This window comes from Mus pahari, chromosome 2 (assembly GCF_900095145.1).
Source record: "Mus pahari chromosome 2, PAHARI_EIJ_v1.1, whole genome shotgun sequence".
NCBI lineage: Eukaryota > Metazoa > Chordata > Mammalia > Rodentia > Muridae > Mus > Mus pahari.
In genome coordinates, this window is record NC_034591.1 from 113029600 (window position 1) to 113046086 (window position 16487).

The 16487-nt window shown below is 39.1% G+C and overlaps 1 protein-coding gene across 1 annotated transcript in view; it reads left to right on the top strand.

The window, feature by feature from the left end:
• Nucleotides 1–16487, top strand: part of Tafa1 (TAFA chemokine like family member 1) — a 509982-nt gene that overhangs the window by 58614 nt on the left and 434881 nt on the right. The window lies entirely within an intron of this gene.

Here is a 16487-nt window from a genome sequence, read left to right on the forward strand (position 1 = left end):
CTCTCTCTCTCTCTCTCTCTCTCTCTCTCTCTCTCACACACACACACACACACACACACACACACACACAAAGAAAAAAAACCCATAAAACATTCTATTTTAATATGCCTTAAATAGCTCAATGGCTGGGCCACTCCCAAAACTTCCACATTGCTAATGCCTCCCCTCCAATACTTCTGAATTATTACTTACTAAAGTCTATATTCCATCTTTGCTACCCTAGACCCAACGGGGGCAAGGCCTGGGGCTGATCTTCCTTGGCTCTTACATGATTGTATGTTTTCCCTTCTGCTGCTCTCCAGCCTGGTCCTTTGGCTTCCCTGGCATAGTGGCACTAAATCCTTCTTCTCCCTTGCCTAGGGAAATCTATAGTCCTACGTCTGTCTCTCTGCCCAGCCATTGCTGGCTTGTAACTTTACCAGTCAGAACCAGCTGTGGGCAGGGACCCTCAGTGTCTCACATGCAGGATTCTCGTGAAGTTCCCAAATAACATAATACAAGCAATAAACCAAATCTACAACATTTTCCCCTTTCGTCCATTAAAAAGGCCTTTTCTCTCAGATATACAATGAACATAATTATAACAATTGTGTAAACTATAAGGTATGATATATGCTAATAATGTCCAGTCCATCAATTGTCAGTTTAGGTACATTACTCGAACATGATACAAGCAATAAACTAAATCGACAATAGGAGTGAGAATTAGAATTGGAACATGAGGTCCAAGTAGAAATCATATTTAGCATTACAATGTTAGAAAGGTTCTGCCGGTCAGAATGGGGCTTATTTGTTTATCACCTTGCTGGAAGTTTGAAAAAAGGGGAGGTAAGCCTGAATTACAGATGAATTTTACAGAGAATATAAGCATTCACAGTCAAACCCAGTGTCATGAGAGAGTAGATTTTGAGGTAGAGTATCAGAGTAAGTGAAGATCAGAGCTAGCTGGCAATGAAAGTATATTTAGAACATCCGCATTCAGACAGAATTATTCTTTTTGAGCATGAAATTATGTCTTCTCCAGGAAGGACATTTAGGACCAAGGAGAAACGTGAACAATGGGCTCGGTATGGCATTGCCTTTTTGAGTTCTCTAAATATACTACCTACTCCTCATTAAAGATAGGGATGTTCCTTTATGGGCATGTGAAGAAATGAATTTGCAAAAAATTAATCAGAATTTAGTTCCACATGCAATATTTTTGATTGCGGGTTTCTTTTATAATGAAATTTATAAGAATATTTAAAATGTGAAAATGGTACCTTGCACAACATAGTGTCTTCTCTGGATTTATAGTAGATAATTGTGTTAGCTCCTCATTTTTTAGCACTATAGTAGAAGACCCCAAAGAAGCACTTTGAGATAGGAAGGACTCACTTTGACTCACAGTTAAGGACATAGTCCAACCTGACAGGGAAGGTTTGATGGTGACATGGATCCACGTTGTGACAGTAAGTCCAAGAGGTGGCTGGATTGGCTCTTGGCTTGTTTGCAAGGCAGAAGGAAAAAGCTGGTTGTAAGCAGATCATGTTATCACCCCTATCGCTCAGCTTTCTCTGGGCCGGAGTGATTTAAGACTAGTCAGAATCACTCATTGCTCTGAAATGGAACAAAAATTACTCTTAAAAAGTTGAGGCACTTTCAAAATTAAATTTCAACATACAGAAACGGAGAGTAGACAGGATGTGCCTGTGGGGCTGGGTTTGCAGCAGTGGAAGACACAGAAGTAAAAAGAGGGAGTGAATGAAACAGAGAGAAGGCCAGCCAAGCTGGAGCACAGAAAACAGAGGGGAGCATAATTTTCTCAAATAAAGAAATGAATGAAGGAATACACAAATGGATGCATGAACAGGACAGGTGCTGGGATCTGAAAAGGGTTCGTTAATTAATTAATTAATTAATAATTTGTTTTCATTTGTAGTGTACTTAGAGGATGGTGGAGGATGTTGACTATCTTCAGTTACTCTCCAGCTTATATTACAAACCAAATTCTACTGGTCTGAAAAAAGACAAAAGTAGTGAAAACATGACCCTTGATGACATTTTGTTATACTCCTAGATCAGTGCCTCGTTCAGCCACCATCAGAGAATCTTCCTAAGCCAGCAGACGGGAATGGACAGGGATACCTCCACCCAGGCCTTATAGAGAGAGGAGGGAGAAGTCAGGCAGTGGTGGCACACGCCATTAATCCCAGCACTTGGGAGGCAGAGGCCTGTGGATTTCTTAGTTCAAGGCCAGCCTGGTCTACAGAGTGAGTTCCAGGACAACCAGGGCTACACAGAGAAACCCTGTCTTGAAAAAACCCAAAAATAAAAATAAAATAAATAAACAAATGAAAGAAAGAAAGAAAAGGAGGGAGAGATAAAGAGATAGAGATACATAGAGAGAGATGGAGAGATAGAGAGCAAGAGAGACAGAGAGAGAAAGACACACACACACACACACACACACACACACACACACACACACACACACACAGAGAGAGAGAGAGAGAGAGAGAGAGAGAGAGAGAGAGTGTCCTTGGATTACATAGCTCTAAAAGGGATGCCTCCATTAAACACCTCCACTTAGAGCATGAGGAAGATGAGGCTCCTGATTGTAAAAGCCAAAGGGGATGGCAGACACCAGAAGAACAAGACCCTATAAATCAATTGAGCAAAGCTCATATGAACTGACAGAGACTGATAAAGCAAGCCCAGGGCCTAGATGGGTCTGTATCAGTTCCTCTGTGTTAGAGCTTTTAGTTTAAAATTTTTATGTAACTCCTGAGTGTATGAACAAGTGGGTCTCTGATTCCTTTGCTCTTTTCCTTCTATTGATTTACCTCATCCATCTTTTCAATATGTTTTTATTGTTGTTGTTGCTTGTCTTACTATATTTTATTTTTCTATCTTTCGTTGTCATCTCCAAGAAACATTCTTTCCTAATGAGAGACAGAAAGGAGTAGAGACAAATGGGGTGGGGAGAACCTGGGTGGAGTAGAGGAAGGGCAAACTATAATCAGAATATAGTGTATGAAAAACTAAGCCATTTTTAATAAAATGGAAGAACTTTAAAAATCTTTACTTACTTTCCAATTTTATGTGTATGTTTTATCTACATGTATGTCTGTGCAAAATGTATATGCCTCATATAGGTAGGGGTCAGAAGATGGTTCTGAGCCAACTCTTGTGTCCCCATCTAACTTCTTGGGAAAAGGTATTTCTCTGAACCTAAAACTCAACATTTTCAGATTGGCTGGCTGACCAATGAGCCCCGAGATCGGTGTGTTTCTGTCCTCCATCTCATGATGGGGTTAGAGGCACACAGGACCCTGCTTTTACCTGAGTGTTAAGACTTTGAACTCAGGCCCTCTTATTTGTAATATAAGTTTTCTTACCCACCAAGCAATCTCCACAACCTACTAGTTCTTATAGGTGGCGCACGCCTTTAATCCTAGCACTTGGGAGGCAGAGGCAGGTGGATTTCTGAGTTGGAGGCCAGCCTAGTCTACAGAGTGAATTCCAGGACAGCCAGGGTTCTACAGGGAAACCCTGTCTCAAAAAAAAACAAAACAAAACAACAACAACAACAACAAAAAAAAACAAAAAAGGAAAGAAAGAAAGAAAGAAAGAAAGAAACAAAGAAAGAAACAAAGAAAGAAACAAAGAAAGAAAGAGAGAGAGAGAGAGAAAGGATTAGTAACTCCTGTAGTATTTTTTCAGCCTGACCAGGGGTGGAAGAATTGACTACCTTTCATCTCCCAGAGATATCCCAGAGAGTAAGCACATCATCAGCCCAGAATTTGCTATTATTTGAATATATTTTTTTGTATTTATTGAAATGAAGCAACTGTCATATTAAAGTAGAAAAGGAGTAGTTGCATATGCAAATTATTTCTAAAGTTCATCTACTGCTAAATGAGATGCCTTTTTCCTTAACTTAGAAATGCTTGACATAAATTATGACCTAATTAACATTTGCATGGTAATCCGGGCTTCCTACAGCTTATTCTGCTAATTAACACATGACAAATGAGCACACATTAATATTTTATTGTAACATAACTTGCCCAAGAAAGCCTCTTAATGCTTCTGAAAACATTTCACACTTTGTGTATTTTTTTGTCATTTTCTGCCTGAGAAGTATCTTAGTATGGTTTTGTTGTTATATAATTTTAATAATAAAAATTGCCTCATATTGTAAATTTAATAAGATGGACACATCTGCAGACTCTAGGAACCTCCATTTTCTTCAGTAAAGGCGTTTAATTCAATATTTGAGAAGTATCTGTGTCTTTTTCAGGTGAAAAAAACATTTTTGATGTGTGCATTTTGGTTAGCTAGAACGTTTGCTAGCGGATCCTGAGTTGGGTCCCAGAACTGTAGTTCATGTGTAAATCAAACCTATCCAAGAAAAACAGCATCACACATAAGCCTAGATCTGTACTATGCATGCAACTTCCTGTAAATTGTAAACTCGATTAACTAATGATTTCATCTCTTACCTAAATTACAACTGGGGGAGGCTGTTGTCGGATATTGCTCCGTTGCCCGGGTAGAGAACAGCTACTACCTACACAGGTACACTCCAGCTGATGTGCCTGCCTTGGCATGGTTTTCTGTTTTGATGGACTTTCCTTGTGTGGTAAGGGCCTTTTCTGTTTGTTTTACTTGGGATTTCTCTGGTATGACTGCAGAATGCATTTTTATCTTATCATATAAATCTGATCTGTGATCTTTGAAGTCTGAGAGAAAACTTTCCCAACTAGAAAAAGAACCTTGGGATGGATAATGAATTCTGTGTTTTGAAAGCATGTTCCCAGGGTGTCTAGTGAGCCACTGAGAAAGTTGCTATGTCTTCCCTTCTATGCTTATATATACTTCTGACATTACTGAGCAAGATTCGTTGCATAATGCTAGAGCTGTATTTGTGGCTTCGAATATCTAATGTAGTCAAAACTCTCCTTCCCTTTAGAACTTACAAAGACACCCGTGAGCATGATGGGGAGAGTAAAATGGGTAGTGGGGAACTGTGTGAGTGCTTCATTTAAAGTGTGTGTGTGTGTGTGTGTGTGTGTGTGTGTGTGTGTGTGTGTGTGTTTGCATGCACGCAGAGAAATGAAGGTGTAGATCTATGATCTATGTGTATGTGTCCATCATCTAGCTGCTCACCTCTTTAGCTATATTAGCTCCAAAGTGGATACAACCCAAGTGTTTGCCAGCGGGTGGAAGAAATAAACTATAGTGTCATAGAGTATTTCACGTTACTATTTTAAATCTGGAAATTATGTAAATTATAGTGATTTTAGTTGTAAACTGTTAAATGCAGTATCTACCAATTAGCTACCTTTTTTTCTCTCCTTCCTTACCTCCTTCTTTACACCCCTTCCTTCCTTCCTTCCTTCCTTCCTTCCTTCCTTCCTTCCTTCCTTCCTTTCTTCTCCCCTCCTTCCCTCACTCCCTCCTTTTCTCCCTCCCTTCCTTCTTTCCTTGTTTTCTTCCTTCCTTCTTTCTTTTCTTTCTTCCTTTCTTGCTCTTTCCTTCCTCCTTGTTCCTTGCCTTCCTTCCTTCCCATGCAGTAAGCATTCCCTCATTGACTGTTACATAGTAGATCTGATGGCACAAATCTGAATGAGACTGTGTCCCTGCTGTACAGGGATGGCAAAAGGGTAGATGCATGTACAGTTAGGACAACTAGGAGGAATGATACTTTTAATGAAACAACTCTGGAATGCTCAGAACTGCAAAGATAGGTGTGGCTTCACTTTGTGGCTTCTTCACAATGTCGATGGCTTCCTTTGACAACACTATTGCCATTCCTCATTGGCAACAATGTCTTTCATAACCAAAGACAACAAGCCGTAGCTGGCCATTTGACTCTGAAGGATGGTGACTAGAGACCAGGGAATAATGGACTTATTTCCACCTTACCTCCATCACAATGTTTCTCATCATCTATTAGGTGACAGATAAATGAAATAATTGGTCTTAGTATATGATGCACAGAAAATGAGACATGCAACAAGAAGGATTTGGGAGTACCTTGAATAATATGTCATTTTGCCCAGAAAAGATTTAGCAGTTGGTACTGGGTCCAGTGACTCTACATTTTGATTTGGTGTAGTTTTCTATAATGGTCTCAGTTTGTGGCAAAGAGACATTTTCTTGATGAGGGGTGAGGTGGCACTTATCTTGGGTATAAGGAAACACATTTAGAATTTGGTTAGGATCATGATGATTTAGTGAAATGGTGGTTGCCAGTTCTCCTCTAAGAGCCATGACTTCAACTAGCACTAGGAAGCTGGCCAGCTTTCCGGTACCAAGCCTGATTCCCTTTTGTTGAGCTGGTCTTAAATCCAACTGGAGAGCTGTTGGTTAATGCCAAGGTCTGTATGATAATACTGCACCTTTAGGTTTGTCATCCCATGTTGTGGTTCACAGGTGGCACAGCGGGGTAGGACTCTTGGTTGCCTCCCTCCTTTGGAAGCTTGCATGTCATCTTCTGGTACCATGAGAGCTGGTTCTCCGGGAGGATGCTCATAAAACACTTTAGTGTACTCCTTAGAGGGCTTTCTAGTGGACCTGTTCTAGAAATAACATTTCTCACCAGCTCAGACTGACTCTCTTTGTTTATATTCACTGACTTTTTTTCTGCTGTCCTGAGGCTTGAGATTTCATAGTACAACCAGGCTGCTGGCTCTAAGCTTGTAAATCTTTAATCACTCTAATTCCTGTACTTGGGGTCATGTTACTTAAGTAGGCGCCATTACTCTCAGGAATAGAGCTGCTCAGATTAAAAGCGTATTTGTGTCTTTCCTTTCCCCTGTCGTTTACCTGAAACAAACTCCAAGAGCATGGAACTGGAAACATAGACTTGTATTTCCTCCAAAATTACACTTTGATGAAAACAAGCTCATGCATTTTGGCTTTAACTCGACTATTTGCTCTCTCTCTCTCTCTCTCTCTCTCTCTCTCTCTCTCTCTCTCTCTCTCTCTCTCTCTCTCTCTCTCATCTTTTATTTAATTAATAAGGTATTTTTTAGGTATTTGTTTACTCTCTTCTCTTGATACCTAATCATTGATGCCGAGAACAAAAGAACGATGAGGTAGCATGCTCATGTGTGTGTCTGTATATGTGTGTGCAATTATTTATGCATGTATAGAAGGTACATGGGAAGGTGCATAAACATGTATATAGAAGCCACAAGTTAACTTTTGTGTATTACTCCTCGGCACCACAACCTTGCATTTTGAAACAGGATCTCTGACTGATCATGGACCCCCGATTCTGAGTAGGTTGTCTGACTAAGAGGCCCCAGAGATTCTATCTCTGCCTCTCTAGCCCTGCTATTGCAAGTGTATACATCATGCATGCCTTTAAACATCTTTACCTAAGTCACAGGAGTTGAACCCAAGCCTTCCTCCTTACACAATTTATACTTTGCTGAGTGTATTAGCTACTTTTCTATGACTTTGAAAAGACACTGTGACCAAGGTAACTTATAGAAGAATGAGTTTATTTGGGCTGACTGGAGGCGAGAATCCATGGTGAGAGCGTGAAGGCATGGTGGCAGGAACAAGAATCTGAGGACTCACATATTAAACTGCAATCACAAGGTTTGGAAATATCAAAGCGTCCCACCTTCCACCACCCAGTGACATACTTCCTACAAGGGCACAGATCCCAAACAGCATCACCAAACAGAAAGTGCACCAGATGTGATAAGAGCAGGTGACTTGACTTTGATGCAGATAGATAGATAGATAGATAGATAGATAGATAGATAGATAGATAGATAGATAGATAGATATAGATATGGTGTTCACTATGTGAGAAGGTATGGATGATTCAATATCATTCATACATTTCCTTATCAGTTCACCATACTGTTGAACACACAGTGTTGAACACAGTCTTTTGTGAAGACTGTTAGTAATATAGGTCCCTGAATTCTGCCATTAAAATTTTATTCAGTAGGTAGAGTGCTTTGCAGACTTCTGAATTTGGGGGTACTTCTGAGATAGGAAGTAACTTACATTCTATGGTTGTCAACATATATATATATATATTGGAATGTTTTATTGAAGTTGACACTGGGACTGTGGAAACTGGTGGATATATGAACTGACAGATAAGGTCCCTAGGATGAAATTAAGAGGTCTTTGTCATCTACTAACTATGTATCAATAATGGGCATTGTGAAGTGATGGGAAGGCCTAAGGTATGGTTTCTAAGAGGTGGGCTCATGCACTATGCTCTAAACTTGTGGAGGCTGAACAGCCTTGTCCCTATATAGATAGGTTGTTAGCTTAGCCTGACTGTACCTTAGATTTTTATCTCTAAAAAGGTGCAACCATTGCAAGGAATGAATAGGTTAAAATTAGTTTGCTTAGAACGGTATTAGAAAATTGTAAGCACTATTTGACATTCATCCTCAGTATACTTCTGTTACCATGGGTTGTAATCCTTGAAATGAGGCTTAAGGAATGAGAAAGAGTTAGCCAGAAAGTGAACCAGATGTGATAATAGCAGGTGGCCTTTGAAGCAGAGCTATGATCATGACCAAACAGCACAGATGTGAGAAGATGCCTCATGTTGCTTGAGCATAAAGCCACAGGGTGGGAGGCTTGAGAACTGGGCTGCAGCCACACCATAGCCCTTAATTTTGTATTACAAATTTTCAAGTGATGTGGATGTGTGCTCAGGATGAGGAGCAGATGATATTTCCACTGATATGGTAGATGTGGAGTTGGATGTGGATGAATACGTCTGCAGGCAGGGCAAATGGTTGGTTGGACCTACAGGATTCCAGGCGACAGGTGGTTTAGGGATAGAATTGAGAGAGTGTCTTAATTCACACTTTGTTTTAAATACTCAGGACTGGGTAACTTCTGAAGAATGGAACTTTATCTGGCTAGTGGTTCCAGACACTGAGCCTTTCAAGAACATGGCCTTGGCTTCACCTCAGCATGTAATAAAGATTTTCTTACTGTGCAGAAGACATTACATGACGGAACAATCAAAACCAGTGTTCTGGCTTAGATTTCACCTCTTTTCATTAGAGCTCTAACAATGTCATCTATAGGACCTCATACTAATGATCCCAGCTAAATAGCTGCCAAAGATCACTTGCAGATGTCATTTAGACGTAACCTAACTTGGCAATTAAGTTTCTAATACAAAAACTTTTGAGGTGACTCTTAGATCAAAGTTGATGGATAAAAGACAGCCAAGGAATGTTTAGGAGTGAACGAAATTGATATTTCTCAAATTTGAGCTTATATTTCAGGAAGGAGCCACGAAGAACAACTTTCTGACCTTGGAACTAGAAGCAACGATGGGGGCATAGATAAGTTAGAAGGAGATTTTACAGACTGGCGGCTGTTTGTGAAATGTGTGTCATTGTAGGGTGTTCTTACATATGTGCTTTCAGTTGGTAATTATGGGCCTAAGAGTGAGTGACAGATCTTGTCTGAAGTCTGAAACATGTGATCTAAAATACAGCGAGGCTACAGTAACGTGAAAGAAATACCAAGGCCATGAGGCATATGGAGCATTGCCAATGTGTTTGTGCTGTTTTGCAGAATTAATTAATTTGAGTTAGAGTACAGTGAACTTCGGTGATATTTTTTCTAAGAGGGAACAATACTCTCCTCCCCCAGCTCATTAGAAGGATTTCTGTAGAGAGGATCTTTGTTCAATGACAGACGTTTGAATTTCAGACTTCCAGAAGAAATTAGCAGACAGCCCATTCTTGTTCCGTGTTAATTAGAAAATGAGTAGATAAAGAGTGGGAAGACCTCCTTTGGGTAGCCTTTCCTACTTCTGGGAATCTTGAAGGATTACTTATGTCATGGCTTGGTGATAGGGAGACATTCTGCATTCACAGAACATTAGATTTAAGAATGCCACTGCTGCTGGATGAACATTTGGCATGTGATGTTTGTGGGGCTGGCATTCTGCATATACTCAAGGCTGTGCAGAATTTTAACCCCAAACTCTGAAACTGACATTCAAATTCCTGGAACTGCATCCCAGAGTAGCTTTTGTTCTATGATGTAACCTTGAACAAACATTTAAATTATTCAAGCTTCAAATTCTCCTTAATAAAAATTAGAAATAAAACTGTCTACATTAAAGTAATTTGATTAAACTAAATTGAAAAAAAGCAAAAAGAAACCTATCGCCCTAACTGTGCAAGGGAGGCTTTTTCTCCTATCCTATCAGAAGTCGTTCTAGGAGGTGAAACAGTACATAGTTCATTTCACAGTAGAGCTGAGATGTCAGTCTTTCTGAGGTATGTGGACCTCTAATTCGTTTGTAGCTGCCATGTCCAGTTCCTGTAGCTAAGTTACTTCTATCTTGAATCAGAAAAATATCTTCTTGTATCCTGAAACTGTATCTTCTTTAGGCTTTTTACTGTTTGATTTCATTTCTGGTGGTCCTACTGGATGATTCCAATGTATTATGAATTATTATTATGAATTATTCCAATGTATTATTAGTCAAATGTTTCACCACTGAGCTATATCTTCTTTTGTTATTTTAATTTAAAACATTTTGTTTTTAAGTTACCAAGATTGACTTTGAACTAGCTATATAATTCCAAGTAGACCTCAAACTATTCTCCTGCATCAATTTCCCAAGTAGCTAGGACCACAAGCCCGTTCTGCCATTCCTAGTATAATTCATGTTTGCTATCTCAGAATGCTTTTTGTCACATAGAATGTTCCATTTCAGAATCCTCTGGGCTTATTGCAGGAAAATGCCCCCATAGTAAAGTTTGTCCTCTCAAATCATGTCAGGACAGTTGACAAAAGGTATGTATTTTATATGGCTCCTTGATATAATCGCATCATAGCACGTAAGCACAGGAACAATGAATACTGTTTGTGAGAGAGTTTTTGAGACTGTCATCGTTGAGCACTACCTTGTGTGCACTACATGGATCCTGCCTACCTTTATGTATGGACACATTAATGGTGACAGGCATAAACTTAGCTGTTTTTTGGTTCTTCGATGGAGTCTACAGTCTACATGACTTTGCTATTTTCTCTTAGGATAATAGTCCTTTAGGTACAACAGTGAGCTTCTTTCTACTGTGATTCTTTCCCACAAGCTAATTCAGAAATCAACTTGACTTGGTTGATAAAAGCACTGAAAAGCTAACTAGAACACTACATTTAACTCCATGAAGGAAAGTCTATTTTAACAGAACAATAACAAATTGCACATGGGCCCAGGTCCCAAGAATGACATTTTCTATATACATACATACATATATACATGCATACATATTACATATATTTTTATATAAGCAATCATTTTCTCAAAATATCATTTCAATACCACTCCAATGGAAACAGTAATATTATAACTATATATAAACTGTTATACTGTATAAAGTGAACTGTTTGACAAAGCACTATTTATAGTTTTGGATGTGTGAAGACTGAACGAGAAAACTCAAGCTAGCAACAAAACACACTAAGTTGAGGGTGATGGTGGTAAGGATTTAGTGTTTTATTGTGTTGTAATATTTTAGGTTGACCTGCTTCATCACACAGCGAGTACCTTGAAGGTGGGAATAAAGCTATATGTATAAAGCGTTCTCTCGGATAAGCACCATTCTGGTTGCTTTGAGTTCATCCGAAAAATGTAGGAGTCCTGAATTAAAAGCATTTCAGTCTTGGAGTGCGAAAGCCTGATTGGCAGTCTCTGCTCCCTTGCTGTTTGACATTGGGGAAGTCACTGACCCTCTTGGTTTATCCCCTCTCCCATGAATAAGGAGGAGGTATCCTACCTGCCCTTTGGGGATTCTGTAAGAATGTACTTAACATTTAATAGAGAATTGTCCCTTAATCTGCAAGGAATTAATATTTAATATTAATGAAGTTCACAGCCTTCCTTTTAACTCCTTTCTTTGTAGTTGCAAAGTACTTAGCAGCATAAAAGAACACAGATGAGAGAAGATGAAGGCCGTGGCTCTGTCAGGCATGTGCCAAGTGAGACACTGCCCCCCCTCCCGCAATCAGATGGCTCTGTCTAGTGACAAAAGAGTGCTCTGGGCAGTCAGGAAATTAATCGAGGAGCTTGAGTCTACCCACCCTCCAACATACCCTCTTCATGTCTAGGTATATATTTCAGGTGGCAATCACTTCGCTTCTGTATTAGTCATCTGAATTTTAATTGCCTGTTTTCTGTAGATTTTATATGAAAACTAAATTTATATGAAACTAAAATTATACAACAGAGAGCCTCGATAAGAATGCTCCAAAATGGTCATTGTATGAGAGCTGTGTGATGACAGTTGGCTCCTTTGTTATAAACTTGGTTTAACTCGTCTCTTTGAGTGGCATGGAACAGAGGCATTAAGACTAGCACATGTTGGTGGTGATTATGGTCATAGGCCAGTGGGCTCTGTTGGGACTTGTGAACTGGGACAGGGATACTCCCGAGGCTTGTGGAAAACAGAGATGATCAGGATGTATCACTGCAGAGCTCAGTAGATTTCTGGAATGTTCTTGCAGTTTTATGCTTTCATTAGTTTTGGGGCTGGCGCTAGTTTTATTTTTTAGCATGTTGTTCTTGCTTTTGGTTCATTACTGACTAGAGAGAATTGAACAAATGTTCTCTTTCCCTCCCTCTCTCTCATTGTGTGTGTGTGTCTGCTTCTGATTTTCCAAAGCCTCTACTTCTACATACATTGACTCCATGAATATTGCTTGGTAACCTCCATCTCAGCTAGCTCAAGAGCTTTTTTCCTCCCCCACAATCTGGAATGTAACCTGAACAACGGGGTTATAAATTCATATTTCTCAGTTTAATTTTAGAGCGTGAGAGTCCCAGTATCCCAGTCCATTTTACTTATTGTGGTGCTAGTGACTGCGTGTCCTCAGACAGATGACTGACTGTTTCTGACAGTCTTGGAGGTGAACTGACATGAGACTTGGTGGATATTCTTCCTAGCTGCCTAATATAACCCTTCAGTATGGACCATGGAAAGGAAGTTTCAGTAAGAGGGTGGGTGGTGGATTGTAGACCTATAGTTACCGTGTTATTATCATTTGCTGTATATAAATATTAGAGAGTTATGATGTCATAATAATACAATACAATAGAGTTCTGTAGCCACCAGGTCTACAAGTGGAGATTGACCCGATGTACCAATTTAGCAATCCAGAATAAGGACCACATATAATATTTTCATATTCTCTCTTAAAGTATTCTAGGAAAACAAATGGTTCCAGAATATTCTTCAGGTTATTGTGGGTATTGTCCATAGTTTTCATTCTGGATGGGGTATCAAGTGTCAATAACTATGTAGAGGTCAAGGTATGCCAGGAGCTTGGAGATAAACGTTGTTTTCTGGGACCTCTGTCATATCTTAAGAATCTGTTCACCCTTCTTTTTGATCCAGCATGGGATGGTACCTTGCATGTCTATCCCAATTGCTGGAACTGTTTCTAATTGCTGTATGCTAAACCAACATTATTGGTTATTTTTTCCATTTTCATTTTCTTTTAAGTCATAAACAACTATATAAAAAGCATTTTTACTATAATTTTCCCTTCTGATTTCAAAATTCACACCTGAATTGGCTTATTTCTTAAAAGCTATTTGTGCTGCGATGAGTCTGGGGGAAGGGGAAGAAAGATGATCTATCATTTCTTCTTTCTAATGTAGTCTAAAGCGTAAGGTCAGCTTGTCAATAACAATGGTTTTGAAGTTGTGAAATTTGCAGTGAAATAACCTATTGTGTCATAAAGCCATTTTCCTCCCAGTGTCCCGGTGGAAGTATTCTTTGATGCTAACAGATGACAAAAGGCTTTAGGTAGTGTTCTTTTAAATGATTTACTAAAATAACCCTCCTCCTTGATCAGGAGCACTGGGGTCAATGCAGGATGTTAAAACATTATTCTGGCAGGATCATCATTTTATCAAAATGAAAAGAGTTTTCAACAAGACACTCCACAAGCCCCAAGACAATAATTACATTCTTGGAACTGAAAATCTCACGTTTGCAGACATTTTAGAGTTTGGCATTTGTGACTTTTCGCACACCATGAAATATTTATGTGCTGTTCAAATAACCCTGCTTAGCTACCATTGGATACCCACTGTGGTGTGGGAATTGCATTTAGGATGGGATTGAATCTGATTTTCAAAATCCATAAGCTCTCGTGCCCAGATAGTTAGAGACAATAGTTAGTAGTCCTGGGGAATAGATGTGAATTCATCTTGGAGGGGTTTGATTGTTGATGATAGTGGTCCAAAAAAAGGAATGACTCTAAAAAATTGTGCCTCTCATTTAGAGAATATGTAACTGACAGTAAACTTAGGTTATGTGTACTAGATACCTTGAAAGAATAATTAATGGTAATTCAAGTAATTTATCTTGTTAACACAGAATCATAAAAGCCAGATTATTGATAGATGTCATGTAGAGAAAACTTGTTGGAAAATACCTACCAGACTTCTTATTGTTTTATTATCCTTCACTTTATGCCTCCTTTCTGTCTGTGTCCATATGTGCAAGGCTGCATATGGTGGCACATACTGGTGATATCAGCACTTCCAAGGTCAAGGTAGAAGGATCAGCAGCTCAAGGTTAGCCTGGCTTCATAGCGACACATTTTTTTTTTCCCGGAGGAAATCTATATATGTTGATTATTCATTCAGTAAATACATCTTGAGCTGATGTCATGTGCAGGAATCAGAGCTATTACCATGTGTTAGTTAGGGGGTTTGTTGTCACTAAAATTTCTCTTTAAAGGAAGAGCTTGGTATTCCATCATAATTTCTGCAGTTTGGAGATGTGGTTGGTTGGCTCCATGGTTCCTGAGCCATGGTGAGGTAAAGTATCATGGCAGAGAGTTGTAGAAAAGCAATGGTGCTCATGTCCACAGCCTGGAAGCAGAGCAGATTCAAAAGAACCCCAGGGAAGAAACAGCCCATGAGGGCACATCTCTAATAATCCTCCAAGTAATCCCCACCTCTTATCATTTATACCACCACCAAAATGGAAGAAACATTTCATATTCAAACCTTAGCACACCATTCAAAATGTAACCAGTCTTTTTTATCTATCAGCTTTGTGATCAATAATAAAGGAAAATCATTTTAATTTAGTCAGGAGCAAAGTTTTGTTTTTTGGGGGGATGGTTTTCCTCATCAACTGAGAGTTAATGTTACTGGCTAGTGTTCTCCAGAGCTGTAAAAGATTGTCTATACGTACCAGAGTAATATAAACTTTGAAATAATATGAACTCATAGAGTGTCCATGAACCAGAGTATCTGAAAAAACTCCCAGGGCAGTCACATTATCCAAAATTCCATCGTCACCCGGAGCTGGTGATGTCAACATATACACTGGCTTTATCCTTCCAAAGATTTTGGTTTTATTGATCACTTGCGGTTTTGATGCACAACAGTTCCTGCTATAGCAACTAAGTAGGTGGAGACTGTGAAGTCATGTCTGAGGCACTGGCCGGGAGCTAGGAACTCTCAACACTAATCTGTGTTCAGCTGCTTATAAGCAACTTGGCATTTGGAAATCATCAAATATTCTTAGGCTTCTGTTTCCTGCCCTGTAAAGTGAAAGCATATTGCTAGATATTTCCTTAGTTTGTGTACATGCTGTAGTTTTGAACATGTCTGTTCTTTATTGTTTCTACTTGAAGTTTATATCATAAATGTTGGGCATTTTACTCTGAATATCACTTTATTACATTTACTAATGCAAAGAAAAGGAGGAAGAGTAAGAAAACAAATGCCACACAACCTTCAACCAAGGGCCAGCTTGAGATATCAAGCTCTAAAGGATGACTATCCTCATTATATGTATTTGAATAGACTGTAGCAAGTCTAAAATCAGTCAAATCCAAAGATTATTTCAATTGATACACTGAACAATTATAGCAGTGTCAAGAATGATGGGAACATATTTTTTATTCTATTTAGAGGTACAGATGGCTAGACATACTTACAGCTAGGATACAGAGGAAGAGTAAAAAGGGTGTTCAGAAAGATTCTGTATTTGCTAGTTCAAGTAACTGGACAGGGAGTAGTTGCTATTTCCTGAGATGATATGTTACTAAGATCTCATAGAGATATCAACTTGAGGCTGTGTATAAAGTTAGACATATTTGTCCAAAAGTCAAGAAAAGGTCAAAACTGGTGATGCAAATTTGGGAAATATTAACATTGCCCAAATGATATTGAGATGCTCTTCAGTTCTCATCTATAAAGTAAATGCTTTTTGTGGGGGTTACATGAGGTAATGAAAGCTTTGTAAAGTGTGTGTAACACCATTTGCTGAGTAATAAGCACCTTCCTTCTCATTATGACAAAGATCGAGGAACATGAAGGTACTAAATTAATGAACATGACCACTATTCGGTAAGTCCCAGAGGCTTGGCCAGTCTCAGCTATGATGAGGTTAAAGCTGGACTTCTCTCACTTTCCAGTAGAGTGGAGCAACCTGAGAGAAAAGGAAACATAT